The sequence below is a fragment of the Oncorhynchus nerka genome, unplaced genomic scaffold (genome assembly GCF_034236695.1).
Source record: "Oncorhynchus nerka isolate Pitt River unplaced genomic scaffold, Oner_Uvic_2.0 unplaced_scaffold_1450, whole genome shotgun sequence".
NCBI classification, from domain to species: domain Eukaryota; kingdom Metazoa; phylum Chordata; class Actinopteri; order Salmoniformes; family Salmonidae; genus Oncorhynchus; species Oncorhynchus nerka.
The window spans coordinates 75,310-90,197 of NW_027039870.1; the positions used below are offsets into that span (position 1 = coordinate 75,310).

Consider the following 14,888-nt stretch of genomic DNA (forward strand, 5'->3'; position numbering starts at 1 on the left):
CTCTAAAGTAGAGCATCATGTTAGAGGGCTGAACAGAGGAACATCTCTCTAAAGTAGAGCATCATGTCAGAGGGCTGAACAGAGGAACGTCTCTCATCTGTTAAGTAGAGCATCATCATGTCAGAGGGCTGAACAGAGGACGTCTCTCTAAAGTAGAGCATCATGTCTGAACAGAGGAATGTCTCTCTAAAGTAGAGCATCATGTCAGAGGGCTGAACAGAGGAACGTCTCTCTCTGAAGTAGAGCATCATGTCAGAGGGCTGAACAGAGGAACTCTCTCTAAAGTAGAGCATCATGTCAGAGGGCTGAACAGAGGAACTCTCTCTAAAGTAGAGCATCATGTCAGAGGGCTGAACAGAGGAACGTCTCTCTAAAGTAGAGCATCATGTCAGAGGGCTGAACAGAGGACCGTCTCTCTAAAGTAGAGCATCATGTCAGAGGGCTGAACAGAGGAACATCTCTCTAAAGTAGAGCATCATGTTAGAGGCTGAACAGAGGAACGTCTCTCTAAAGTAGAGCATCATGTTAGAGGGCTGAACAGAGGAACTCTCTCTAAAGTAGAGCATCATGTCAGAGGCTGAACAGAGGAACGTCTCTCTAAAGTAGAGCATCATGTCAGAGGCTGAACAGAGGAACGTCTCTCTGAAGTAGAGCATCATGTTAGAGGGCTGAACAGAGGAACTCTCTGAAGTAGAGCATCATGTTAGAGGGCTGAACAGAGGAACGTCTCTCTCTGAAGTAGAGCATCATGTCAGAGGCTGAACAGAGGAACGTCTCTCTGAAGTAGAGCATCATGTTAGAGGGCTGAACAGAGGAACTCTCTGAAGTAGAGCATCATGTTAGAGGGCTGAACAGAGGAACGTCTCTCTGAAGTAGAGCATCATGTCAGAGGGCTGAACAGAGGACCTCTCTAAAGTAGAGCATCATGTCAGAGGCTGAACAGAGGAACGTCTCTCTAAAGTAGAGCATCATGTCAGAGGGCTGAACAGAGGAACATCTCTCTAAAGTAGAGCATCGTGCGCAGTGCCGGTGTCAGAGGGCTGAACAGAGGAACAGAGAGTTTAGGCTGAAGTACTGCAGGCGTGCATTTCTAAGTGACATGGAAAATTCCTCACTCATCTCACACTCTCTCACTCTCTGTCCTTCTCTGTGTGTGACAGGGTCTGGGTAGTGACGGGGTCTGGGTAGTGTCAGGTCTTGCTTTTCACAGTCCCCTACATCTGCTCTAACCTACTATCTGTGTGTGTGTGTGTGTGTGTGTGTGTGTGTGTGTGTGTGTGTGTGTGTGTGACTGTCTATCAGGTCCCCTATTTCGAGGTCTACTTCATGTCATCCAACGAGCTGCTCCAGAATACGTCAGTGCTGGCTGTTCTGCTGTTCCTGGCCCTGGTGCTACAGCGGACCTTCCTACAGGCCTCCTACTATGTCACCATAGAGACCGGCATCAACCTCCGTGGAGCCCTGCTGGTGACTGACTGGAGGATTCTGGGATTTGTAGGATACTGCGTCACCGATTCTCCATCCTTTACCCAAAGTGTTCACTTGTTCAGTCTCTGTCATAGATTTAAAAGCGTTAGATGTGTAGTCATTGGCTGACGGGAGTTTCTGCCGTTGTTCAATTCATGACGGGGAGTGGGGAGGTGCAAAAATAAAGTGGGGAATCTGGACAGCCGTAGACAGTCACAGAGGTGGAGAATCGGGACAGCCGTAGACAGTCACAGAGGTGGAGAATCGGGACAGCCGTAGACAGTCACAGAGGTGGGAATCGGACAGCCGTAGACAGTCACAGAGGTGGAGAATCGGGACAGCCGTAGACAGTCACAGAGGTGGAGAATCGGGACAGCCGTCGACAGTCACAGAGGTGGAGAATCTGTGACTGCCGTAGACAGTCACAGAGGTGGAGAATCTGGACAGCCGTAGACAGTCACAGAGGTGGAGAATCTGGACAGCCGTAGACAGTCACAGAGGTGGAGAATCGGGACAGCCGTAGACAGTCACAGAGGTGGAGAATCGGGACAGCCGTAGACAGTCACAGAGGTGGAGAATCGGGACAGCCGTAGACAGTCACAGAGGTGTAGAATCGGGACAGCCGTAGACAGTCACAGAGGTGGGGAATCGGGACAGCCGTAGACAGTCACAGAGGTGGAGAATCGGGACAGCCGTCGACAGTCACAGAGGTGGAGAATCGGGACAGCCGTAGACAGTCACAGAGGTGGGGAATCGGGACAGCCGTAGACAGTCACAGAGGTGGAGAATCGGGACAGCCGTCGACAGTCACAGAGGTGGAGAATCGGGACTGCCGTAGACAGTCACAGAGGTGGAGAATCTGGACAGCCGTAGACAGTCACAGAGGTGGAGAATCTGGACAGCCGTAGACAGTCACAGAGGTGGAGAATCGGGACAGCCGTCGACAGTCACAGAGGTGGAGAATCGGGACTGCCGTAGACAGTCACAGAGGTGGAGAATCTGGACAGCCGTAGACAGTCACAGAGGTGGAGAATCTGGACAGCCGTAGACAGTCACAGAGGTGGAGAATCGGGACAGCCGTAGACAGTCACAGAGGTGGAGAATCGGGACAGCCGTAGACAGTGACAGAAGTGAATGTACTGTATCTAGTAGGTTGTTAATGTCCTCTGTCCTGTCCGTTTCCTAGGCGATGATCTACAACAAGATCCTGCGTCTGTCCACCTCTAACATGTCCATGGGAGAGATGACCCTGGGCCAGATCAACAACCTGGTTGCCATAGAAACCAACCAGCTCATGTGGTTCCTCTTCCTGTGTCCCAACCTCTGGGCCATGCCTGTGCAGGTGGGTTTTGACTAGATAGAATTCAGTTAATGTCGAAATGTACTTTTCGTAGCAGGTTAGGAGAATTTACGCAGTAGGTTAGGATAATTAACGTAGCAGGTTAGGAGAATTAGGTTAAGGTTAGGAAAAGGGTTAGTGTTAATTTAAAATGCAACAACAACAAAAAACTTTTGAGGTCAATTCGACGTAAGTGCAGGTGGGGCCATGCTGGTAAGATACAATCTGGACATAGTCTCTATGTATGATCCGGCCAACAACCTGATCTTAAATGAACAAGTATGTCTTTTTTAAGCCATTATCTGCCAGTACCAATATGACCGTAATATTATGCATCAATAATATATCCCTAATAACTCCCTAATAACTCCATAATATATCCCACAAAGCTCCCTAATTTATTCCTAATAACTCAATAATATATCACTAATATATCCCTAATATATCCCTCATAACTCTAATAACTCCCTAATATATCCCTTATAACTCCATAATATATCCCTAATATATCCCTAATAACTCCCTAATATATCCCTCATAACTCCCTCATAACTCCATAATATATCCCTAATATATCCCTCATAACTCCCTAATATATCCCTAATAACTCCCTAATAACTCCCTCATAACTCCTTAATAACTCCCTAATATATCCCTCATAACTCCCTAATAACTCCCTAATATATCCCTCATAACTCCTTAATGACTCCCTAATATATATCTAATAACTCCCCAATATATCCCTAATAACTCCCTAATATATCCCTCATAACTCCCTAATATATCCCTAATAACTCCCTAATATATCCCTAATAACTCCCTAATATATCTCTAATAACTCCCCAATATATCCCTAATAACTCCCTAATATATCTCTAATAACTCCCTAATATATCCCTAATAACTCCCTAATATATCCCTCATAACTCCTTAATAACTCCCTAATATATCCCTAATAACTCCCTAATATATCCCTAATAACTCCCTAATATATCCCTAATAACTCCCTAATATATCCCTCATAACTCCTTATTGACTCCCTAATATATCCCTAATAACTCCCTAATAACTCCCCAATATATCCCTCATAACTCCCTAATATATCTATAATAACTCCCCAATATATCCCTCATAACTCCCTAATATATCTATAATAACTCCCCAATATATCCCTCATAACTCCCTAATATATCTATAATATATCCCTAATAACTCTCTAATATATCCCTCATAACTCCTTAATGACTCCCTAATATATCCCTCATAACTCCTTAATGACTCCCTAATATATCCCTAATAACTCCCTAATAACTCCCCAATATATCCCTCATAACTCCCTAATATATCTATAATAACTCCCCAATATATCCCTCATAACTCCCTAATATATCTATAATAACTCCCCAATATATCCCTCATATCTTTGTGTTGTGTTCCTGCTCAGATTGTGATGGGCGTGATCTTGCTGTACTACCTGCTGGGGACCAGTGCTCTGATTGGAGCTTCAGTCATCGTGCTGCTGGCTCCAGTCCAATACCTGATCGCTACCAAGCTGGCTGACACCCAGAAGAGCACCCTGGTGAGTCACCCTCTGTTCACGTTGAGACACTCAGGTTGTACACTGCCTGCACCAAACCCTTAGATCATAGTTTCACTGTCTCTTTAGAGATGAACCTGCAAGCTTTACCATGAATAAATAGCCTAGATTTGAGTGATTTCAGTTATTTTCTGTTGTGATGAGGGAAACAGTATATGATAAGGAAACAATAACCTTTAAAAACAGTTGAAATGAGAATATGTTTATATTATTTTATAGTTTAAATCTTCAGTAAGGCATCGCCCTCTTCTGACAGGACCAATCTACGGAACGTCTGAAGAAGACCACAGAGATTCTGAAGGGGATCAAGCTGCTGAAGCTGTACGCCTGGGAGAACATCTTCTGTGACAGTGTAGAAGATACCAGGGGCAAAGAGCTCACCAGCCTCCGCACCTTCGCCCTCTACACCTCCATGTCTAGTGAGACACACACACACCTTCGCCCTCTACACCTCCATGTCTATTGAGACACACACACCTTGGCCCTCTACACCTCCATGTCTATTGAGACACACACACCTTCGCCCTCTACACCTCCATGTCTAGTGAGACACACACACACCTTCGCCCTCTACACCTCCATGTCTAGTGAGACACACACACACCTTCGCCCTCTACACCTCCATGTCTAGTGAGACACACACACCTTCGCCCTCTACACCTCCATGTCTAGTGGGACACACACACACCTACACCCCCTCTACACCTCCATGTCTAGTGAGACACACACACCTTCGCCCTCTACACCTCCATGTCTAGTGAGACACACACACACCTTCGCCCTCTACACCTCCATGTCTAGTGAGACACACACACACCTTCGCCCTCTACACCTCCATGTCTAGTGAGACACACACACACCTTCGCCCTCTACACCTCCATGTCTAGTGAGACACACACACCTTCGCCCTCTACACCTCCATGTCTAGTGAGACACACACACCTTCGCCCTCTACACCTCCATGTCTAGTGAGACACACACACCTTCGCCCTCTACACCTCCATGTCTAGTGAGACACACACACACCTTCGCCCTCTACACCTCCATGTCTAGTGAGACACACACACACCTTCGCCCTCTACACCTCCATGTCTAGTGAGACACACACACACCTTGGCTCTCTACACCTCCATGTCTATTGAGACACACACACCTTGGCCCTCTACACCTCCATGTCTATTGAGACACACACACCTTCGCCCTCTACACCTCCATGTCTAGTGAGACACACACACACCTTCGCCCTCTACACCTCCATGTCTAGTGAGACACACACACACCTTCGCCCTCTACACCTCCATGTCTAGTGAGACACACACACCTTCGCCCTCTACACCTCCATGTCTAGTGGGACACACACACACCTACACCCCCTCTACACCTCCATGTCTAGTGAGACACACACACCTTCGCCCTCTACACCTCCATGTCTAGTGAGACACACACACACCTTCGCCCTCTACACCTCCATGTCTAGTGAGACACACACACACCTTCGCCCTCTACACCTCCATGTCTAGTGAGACACACACACACCTTCGCCCTCTACACCTCCATGTCTAGTGAGACACACACACCTTCGCCCTCTACACCTCCATGTCTAGTGAGACACACACTTCGCCCTCTACACCTCCATGTCTAGTGAGACACACACACCTTCGCCCTCTACACCTCCATGTCTAGTGAGACACACACACACCTTTCTACACCTCCATGTCTAGTGAGACACACACACACCTTCGCCCTCTACACCTCCATGTCTAGTGAGACACACACACACCTTGGCTCTCTACACCTCCATGTCTAGTGAGACACACACACACCTTCGCCCTCTACACCTCCATGTCTAGTGAGACACACACACCTTCGCCCTCTACACCTCCATGTCTAGTGAGACACACACACTGCTTCGCCCTCTACACCTCCATGTCTAGTGAGACACACACACCTTCGCCCTCTACACCTCCAATAAGACACATCTCCTCTGTTACTTTATAATAGCTATCACATCCTTTATTTTGAGCTGTCCCCTCATTTTGTCCAGTAAGACACTCACACTGCTCATGTTCTGTCCAGTAAGACACTCACGCTGCTTATGTTCTGTCCAGTAAGACACTCACACTGCTTATGTTCTGTCCAGTAAGACACTCACACTGCTTATGTTCTGTCCAGTAAGACACTCACACTGCTTATGTTCTGTCCAGTAAGACACTCACACTGCTTATGTTCTGTCCAGTAAGACACTCACACTGCTTATGTTCTGTCCAGTAAGACACTCACACTGCTTATGTTCTGTCCAGTAAGACACTCACACTGCTTATGTTCTGTCCAGTAAGACACTCACACTGCTTATATTCTGTCCAGTAAGACACTCACACTGCTTATGTTCTGTCCAGTAAGACACTCACACTGCTTATGTTCTGTCCAGTAAGACACTCACACTGCTTATATTCTGTCCAGTCAGACAGTCACACTGCTTATGTTCTGTCCAGTAAGACAGTCACACTGCTTATATTCTGTCCAGTCAGACAGTCACACTGCTTATATTCTGTCAAGTCAGACAGTCACACTGCTTATATTCTGTCCAGTCAGACAGTCACACTGCTTATATTCTGTCCAGTCAGACAGTCACACTGCTTATATTCTGTCCAGTCAGACACTCACACTGCTTATGTTCTGTCCTCATTTATATTTGGGGCTCAGTTTGACTTAAGAGCTTTGAAGTTTGAAAATGTCTTTGTTCTCTCCAAAGGCTCTCTGTTGTTACATAATATGACCTCTTTTCCTCCCCAGTTTTCATGAATGCTGCTATCCCCATCGCTGCTGTGCTTGTGGTAAGATGGTTTCTCATCATCCCTGTATCCTGCAGGCCATTTTTCGGGCCAATTGTAGCTAGTGTTTTGCCAGCTCTGAAATCTGGTAACAATACCGAACTGAGTAACTGTGTGTCCCTTTGTGTCTCTGTCAGACGTTTGTCAGCCACGCCCTGATCAACAAGTCCAAACCCAGCTCCTCGGAGGCCTTCGCTGCTCTGGCCCTCTTCCACATCCTGGTTACCCCACTGTTCCTGCTCTCCACCGTGGTCCGCTTCGCAGTCAAGGCCATGGTCAGGTGAGAGGCCTACTGAGGACGCCCAGGGATACTGAATACTGGATAGTTACCAGCTAGACAATCTGCTGGAATCTTATTTGTATCATAGAAGGGTTATTTATGTGTGTGTGTGTGTGTGGGTGTGTGTGGGTGTGGGTGTGTGTGTGTGGGTCCTATCATATCGTGTCCTATCCACAGCGTCCAGAAGCTGGGTGAGTTCCTGCAGAGCGATGAGATTGGCGATGACAGCTGGAGGAACGGAGACATGCCTGTGTCCCTAGAGGCCTGTAAGAAACATCCAGGGGCGGTTAGTACACACACACACACACACACACACACACACACACACCACCATCCCTATTACCAAACACTGCCCCAAATACAGGCCTGAGTCGTGTTTAGTAGGGAACACTGAAGCAAAATGTAAACTAAATGGTGTGTTTCGAGGTAGTCTCTTAGCGTTTCAGTCTGTTTATTCACTTTGGTCCCTAATGAACATGACCCAATTACTCATCTGTCCCTCTGCCAGAGCAGCTAATGCTGGACATTCAGCCAGCACAGCACAGAGCCTAATCCAGGAGCTATTCATTTACAGCCAGCATGGAATACAACAACTAGTGTGTTGCTACAGGGTTTCCACAGACTCGTCAGGATGATGTGATGGTTATGATGCTTTTCAACTGACCAAGTTTCAGAGCCAACGTGTTTCTAACTTCAAACTGTTGGTGGAACTGCAGAGAAAGTGTCTGTTTGACCAGAGCAGATCTGGTCTCTGTAGAAGGAGGAACTGTAACTATACACCGTGTCAATCTAGCAGCAGTGTTTCATGGGGAATCTCAACCAGGAGTCGTTAAATTGCTGGTTGCTGCCAGTCTCGTCATGTCTTCAGCTGTTCTCTGGACTTTGACAGGTTTATTTCTGTGTTGGACTCCTCAGAAGGAGTGGAGAGAGACGGAGACCGAGTGGTGGAGGGTTAGTGTGAGATGGAGGAGCCATTTGTTTAGGGCTGATGGAGGGAGGGAGGGAGGATGTCTTGGGGATGAGGGGTAGGGGATAAGAAGCTCCCTCTGGGGACAGTCTCAGTCAGGGTCTGAGAGGGGGTCCTCCCTGGAGGTTACAGCGGATGAGGGGCCAAGTTTATCACTGAATGCAATCTCTCTCTTTCTGTTTTCTCACCCTCCCTTCATCTCCATCTCTCCATTTCTGTCTTTCGTTCTATCCCTCCCTTCCTCTCTCCTCTCCCTCCCTCTCTCTCCCTCCCTCTCCCCTCTCCCTCCCCCCCCCTGCCTCTCTCCTCTCCCTCCCTCTCTCTCCCTCCCTCTCCCCTCCCTCCCCACCCCCTGCCTCTCTCCCTCCCTTCCTCTCTCCTCTCCCTCCCTCTCTCTCCTCCATCTCCCCTCCCTCCCCATCTCCCCCCTACCTCTCTCTCTCCAGACCAAGGCTATAAACAGGAAGCAGCCCCTGCTCTACCAGATGGACAGCTATGAGCAGCCAGCACGCAGACCACTGCGACCCAACGAGACTGAGGACGTGGCTGTCAAGGTCAGGGGTCAAAGTTCAACACCTCAACAAGCTCATTGGCCCTTCTTCTCAGGACCTGTGACACACACAGCACCGCACACACTCGCTGACTGCATGCACGGACACAGGGGCAGACACGTAGGCTATCAACTCACAGCCAAGCTGTAGCTCACGTACATGTGCAGCCACGTCACGCACGTAGACACGTACACACGCAGAGGCTTCTGAGCTGGAGTCTGACAGTTGTCCTCAAACCTTTAAACTGGCCTTTTTGTCACATCCGCCCGGGTCATTCACTCTAGTAACACGTGACACCACGGATGTTACCACTGTCTATCTCTCACAGCAGATGTTACCACTGTCTATCTCTCACAGCAGATGTTACCACTGTCTATCTCTCACAGCAGATGTTACCACTGTCTATCTCTCACAGCAGATGTTACCACTGTCTATCTCTCACAGCAGATGTTACCACTGTCTATCTCTCACAGTAGATGTTACCACTGTCTATCTCTCACAGCAGATGTTACCACTGTCTATCTCTCACAGCAGATGTTACCACTGTCTATCTCTCACAGCAGATGTTACCACTGTCTATCTCTCACAGCAGATGTTACCACTGTCTATCTCTCACAGCAGATGTTACCACTGTCTATCTCTCACAGCAGATGTTACCACTGTCTATCTCTCACAGCAGATGTTACCACTGTCTATCTCTCACAGCAGATGTTACCACTGTCTATCTCTCACAGCAGATGTTTCATCTCTTGGCCTGTCCATTGTGTGAAACACACCCTGAGGAGAAGTCAACATTTACCGACAGTTTAAACTCTCAGGACCCACATAATGAGTCAGAGGCAGGGGATTCTCATGAGAACAGAGAACCCTCATTAACTGACATGTTCTCAGCCCCTGTTCTGGTCTCTTTGGGGTCCACATCCTGTTGCTATCCCTGTGGACACACAGCATTATTGTAGGCAGCCTGTTAATGAGCTTGGGGGCAGCAGGAGGGTCGAATGGATGGGCTGCTGCTGTGTGTGAACCAGACAAATCTTCTTTCTCTGTCTTCTCTCTCATCTCACCCGCTTTCTCTCTATACCCTCCTCACTGTCTCCCATTACCCCTTCTCTCTGCCTCTCTCTACCCCCTCTGTCTCCCATTACCCCTTCTCTCTCTGCCTCTCTCTACCCCCCCTCTGTCTCCCATTACCCCTTCTCTCTGCCTCTCTCTACCCCCCTCTGTCTCCCATTACCCCTTCTCTCTGCCTCTCTCTCCCCCTCTGTCTCCCATTACCCCTTCTCTCTGCCTCTCTCTACCCCCCCTCTGTCTCCCATTACCCCTTCTCTCTGCCTCTCTCTACCCCCCCCCCTCTGTCTCCCATTACCCCTTCTCTCTGCATCTCTCTACCCCTCCCTCTGTCTCCCATCATTTACATTTACATTTAAGTCATTTAGCAGACGCTCTTATCCAGAGCGACTTACAAATTGGTGCATTCACCTTATGACCTCCAGTGGAACAGTAGTGCATCTAAATCTTTTCAGGGGAGGGGGTGAGAGGGATTACTTTATCCTATCCTAGGTATTCCTTAAAGAGGTGGGGTTTCAGGTGTCTCCGGAAGGTGGTGATTGACTCCGCTGTCCTGGCGTCGTGAGGGAGTTTGTTCCACCATTGGGGGGCCAGAGCAGCGAACAGTTTTGACTGGGCTGAGCGGGAACTGTACTTCCTCAGTGGTAGGGAGGCGAGCAGGCCAGAGGTGGATGAACGCAGTGCCCTTGTTTGGGTGTAGGGCCTGATCAGAGCCTGGAGGTACTGAGGTGCCGTTCCCCTCACAGCTCCGTAGGCAAGCACCATGGTCTTGTAGCGGATGCGAGCTTCAACTGGAAGCCAGTGGAGGGAGCGGAGGAGCGGGTGACGTGAGAGAACTTGGGAAGGTTGAACACCAGACGGGCTGCGCGTTCTGGATGAGTTGTAGGGGTTTAATGGCACAGGCAGGGAGCCCAGCCAACAGCGAGTTGCAGTAATCCAGACGGGAGATGACAAGTGCCTGGATTAGGACCTGCGCCGCTTCCTGTGTGAGGCAGGGTCGTACTCTGCGGATGTTGTAGAGCATGAACCTACAGGAACGGGCCACCGCCTTGATGTTAGTTGAGAACGACAGGGTGTTGTCCAGGATCACGCCAAGGTTCTTAGCGCTCTGGGAGGAGGACACAATGGAGTTGTCAACCGTGATGGCGAGATCATGGAGCGGGCAGTCCTTCCCGGGAGGAAGAGCAGTTCCGTCTTGCCGAGGTTCAGCTTGAGGTGGTGATCCGTCATCCACACGGATATGTCTGCCAGACATGCAGAGATGCGATTCGCCACCTGGTCATCAGAAGGGGGAAAGGAGAAGATTAATTGTGTGTCGTCTGCATAGCAATGATAGGAGAGACCATGTGAGGTTATGACAGAGCCAAGTGACTTGGTGTATAGCGAGAATAGGAGAGGGCCTAGAACAGAGCCCTGGGGACACCAGTGGTGAGAGCACGTGGTGTGGAGACGGATTCTCGCCACGCCACCTGGTAGGAGCGACCTGTCAGGTAGGACGCAATCCAAGCGTGGGCGCGCCGGAGATGCCCAACTCGGAGAGGGTGGAGAGGAGGATCTGATGGTTCACAGTATCGAAGGCAGCCGATAGGTCTAGAAGGATGAGAGCAGAGGAGAGAGAGTTAGCTTTAGCAGTGCGGGCGCCTCCGTGATACAGAGAAGAGCAGTCTCAGTTGAATGACTAGTCTTGAAACCTGACTGATTTGGATCAAGAAGGTCATTCTGAGAGAGATAGCGGGAGAGCTGACCAAGGACGGCACGTTCAAGAGTTTTGGAGAGAAAAGAAAGAAGGGATACTGGTCTGTAGTTGTTGACATCGGAGGGATCGAGTGTAGGTTTTTCAGAAGGGGTGCAACTCTCGCTCTCTTGAAGACGGAAGGGACGTAGCCAGCGGTCAGGGATGAGTTGATGAGCGAGGTGAGGTAAGGAGGAGGTCTCCGGAAATGGTCTGGAGAAGAGAGGAGGGGATAGGGTCAAGCGGGCAGGTTGTAGGGCGGCCGGCCGTCACAAGACGCGAGATTTCATCTGGAGAGAGGGGAGAAAGAGGTCAGAGCACAGGGTAGGGCAGTGTGAGCAGAACCAGCGGTGTCGTTTGACTTAGCAAACGAGGATCGGATGTCGTCGACCTTCTTTTCAAAATGGTTGACGAAGTCATCTGCAGAGAGGAGGAGGGGGAGGGGAGGAGGATTCAGGAGGGAGGAGAAGGTTGCAAAGAGCTTCCTAGGGTTAGAGGCAGATGCTTGGAATTTAGAGTGGTAGAAAGTGGCTTTAGCAGCAGAGAGAGAAGAGGAAAATGTAGAGAGGAGGGAGTGAAAGGATGTCAGGTCCGCAGGGAGGCGAGTTTTCCTCCATTTCCGCTCGGCTGCCCGGAGCCCTGTTCTGTGAGCTCGCAATGAGTCGTCGAGCCACGGAGCGGGAGGGGAGGACCGAGCCGGCCTGGAGGATAGGGGACATAGAGAGTCAAAGGATGCAGAAAGGGAGGAGAGGAGGGTTGAGGAGGCAGAATCAGGAGATAGGTTGGAGAAGGTTTGAGCAGAGGGAAGAGATGATAGGATGGAAGAGGAGAGAGTAGCGGGGAGAGAGAGCGAAGGTTGGGACGGCGCGATACCATCCGAGTAGGGGCAGTGTGGGAAGTGTTGGATGAGAGCGAGAGGGAAAAGGATACAAGGTAGTGGTCGGAGACTTGGAGGGAGTTGCAACGAGGTTAGTGGAAGAACAGCATCTAGTAAAGATGAGGTCGAGCGTATTTCCTGCCTTGTGAGTAGGGGGAAGGTGAGAGGGTGAGGTCAAAAGAGGAGAGGAGTGGAAAGAAGGAGGCAGAGAGGAATGAGTCAAAGGTAGGCGTGGGGAGGTTAAAGTCGCCCAGAACTGTGAGAGGTGAGCCGTCCTCAGGAAAGGAGCTTATCAAGGCATCAAGCTCATTGATGAACTCTCCGAGGGAACCTGGAGGGCGATAAATGATAAGGATGTTAAGCTTGAAAGGGCTGGTAACTGTGACAGCATGGAATTCAAAGGAGGCGATAGACAGATGGGTAAGGAGAAAGAGATGACCACTTGGGAGAGATGAGGATCCCGGTGCCACCACCCCGCTGACCAGAAGCTCTCGGGGTGTGCGAGAACACGTGGGCAGACGAAGAGAGAGCAGTAGGAGTAGCAGTGTTGTCTGTGGTGATCCATGTTTCCGTCAGTGCCAAGAAGTCGAGGGACTGGAGGGAGACATAGGCGGAGATGAACTCTGCCTTGTTGGCCGCAGATCGGCAGTTCCAGAGGCTACCGGAGACCTGGAACTCCACGTGGGTCGTGCGCGCTGGGACCACCAGATTAGGGTGGCCGCGGCCACGCGGTGTGGAGCGTTTGTATGGTCTGTGCAGAGAGGAGAGAACAGGGATAGACAGACACATAGTTGACAGGCTACACAAGAGGCTACGCTAATGCAAAGGAGATTGGAATGACAAGTGGACTACACGTCACGAGTGTTCAGAGAGTTAAGCTTACGTAGCAAGAATCTTATTGACTAAAATGATTAAAATGATACAGTACTGCTGAAGTAGGCTAGCTGGCAGAGGCTGCGTTGTTGACTAAGTAGGCTAGTTGGCATTGGCTGCGTTGTTGACACTACACTAATCAAGTCGTTCCGTTGAGTGTAATAGTTTCTACTGTGCTGCTATTCGGGGCTAGCTGGCTAGCTAGCAGTGTTGATTACGTTACGTTGCGTTAAAGAACGACAATAGCTGGCTAACTAACCTAGGAAATCGCTCTAGACTACACAATTATCTTTGATACAAAGACGGCTGTGTAGCTAGCTATGTAGCTAGCTACGATCAAACAAATCAAGCCGTTGTACTGTAATGAAATGAAATGAAAAATGTGATACTACCTGTGGAGCGAGCGAAATGCGACCGGTTGTTGAGTGCAGAAGTTCTGTTCGGTAGACGTTGGCTAGCTGTTGGCTAGCTAGCAGAGTCTCCTATGTTAAGGACGACATAAAACTACACACTCTAAACTACACAATTATCTTGGGTACGAAGACAGCAAAGACAACTATGTAGCTAGCTAACACTACACTAATCAAGTCGTTCGGTTGAGTGTAATAGTTGTGCTGCTAATCGGTAGACGGTGGACTAGCTAACGGTGGACGTTAGCTAGCTGGCTAGCTGCAGGGCAGTGTAGACTGCGTTAGGACGACGAAATACGATAATTACGCAATTATCTATGAAACAAAGACGGCTGTGTAGCTAGCTAAGAAGAAATTGATAAGATTAGACAAATCAAACCGTTGTACTATAATGAAATGTAATGAAATGTAATACTACCTGCGGACCGAGTGCAGATGCGACCGCTCGCTCCAACCCGGAAGTGCGAGGAACCAGGCTATGTGGGGTGGCCAGTCCTCTTCTGGCTGTGCCGGGTGGAGATTATAACAGAACATGGCCCAAATGTTCATAAATGACCAGCATGGTCAATAATAATAAGGCAGAACAGTTGAAACTGGAGCACCCCTTCTCTTTGTCTTCCTCACTGTCTCCCATTACCCCTTCTCTCTGCCTCTCTCTACCCCCCCCTCTGTCTCCCATCACCCCTTCTCTTTGTCTTCCTCTCTGTCTCCCATCACCCCTTCTCTCTGTCTTCCTCTCTGTCTCCCATCACCCCTTCTCTTTGTCTTCCTCACTGTCTCCCATTACCCCTTCTCTCTGCCTCTCTCTACCCTCCTCACTGTCTCCCATTACCCCTTCTCTTTGTCTTCCTCACTGTCTCCCATCACCCCTTCTCTATGCCTCTCTCTACCCTCCT

The 14,888-nt window shown here is 49.3% G+C and overlaps 2 pseudogenes; both read left to right on the forward strand.

Annotated features, from left to right (window-relative positions):
- The window catches only part of LOC135568616 (ATP-binding cassette sub-family C member 9-like), a 30,218-nt pseudogene extending 28,989 nt beyond the window's left edge, over nucleotides 1–1,229 (forward strand).
- Nucleotides 1,230–1,307: 78 nt separating this feature from the next.
- Nucleotides 1,308–14,888, forward strand: part of LOC135568618 (ATP-binding cassette sub-family C member 9-like) — a 32,703-nt pseudogene continuing 19,122 nt past the window's right edge.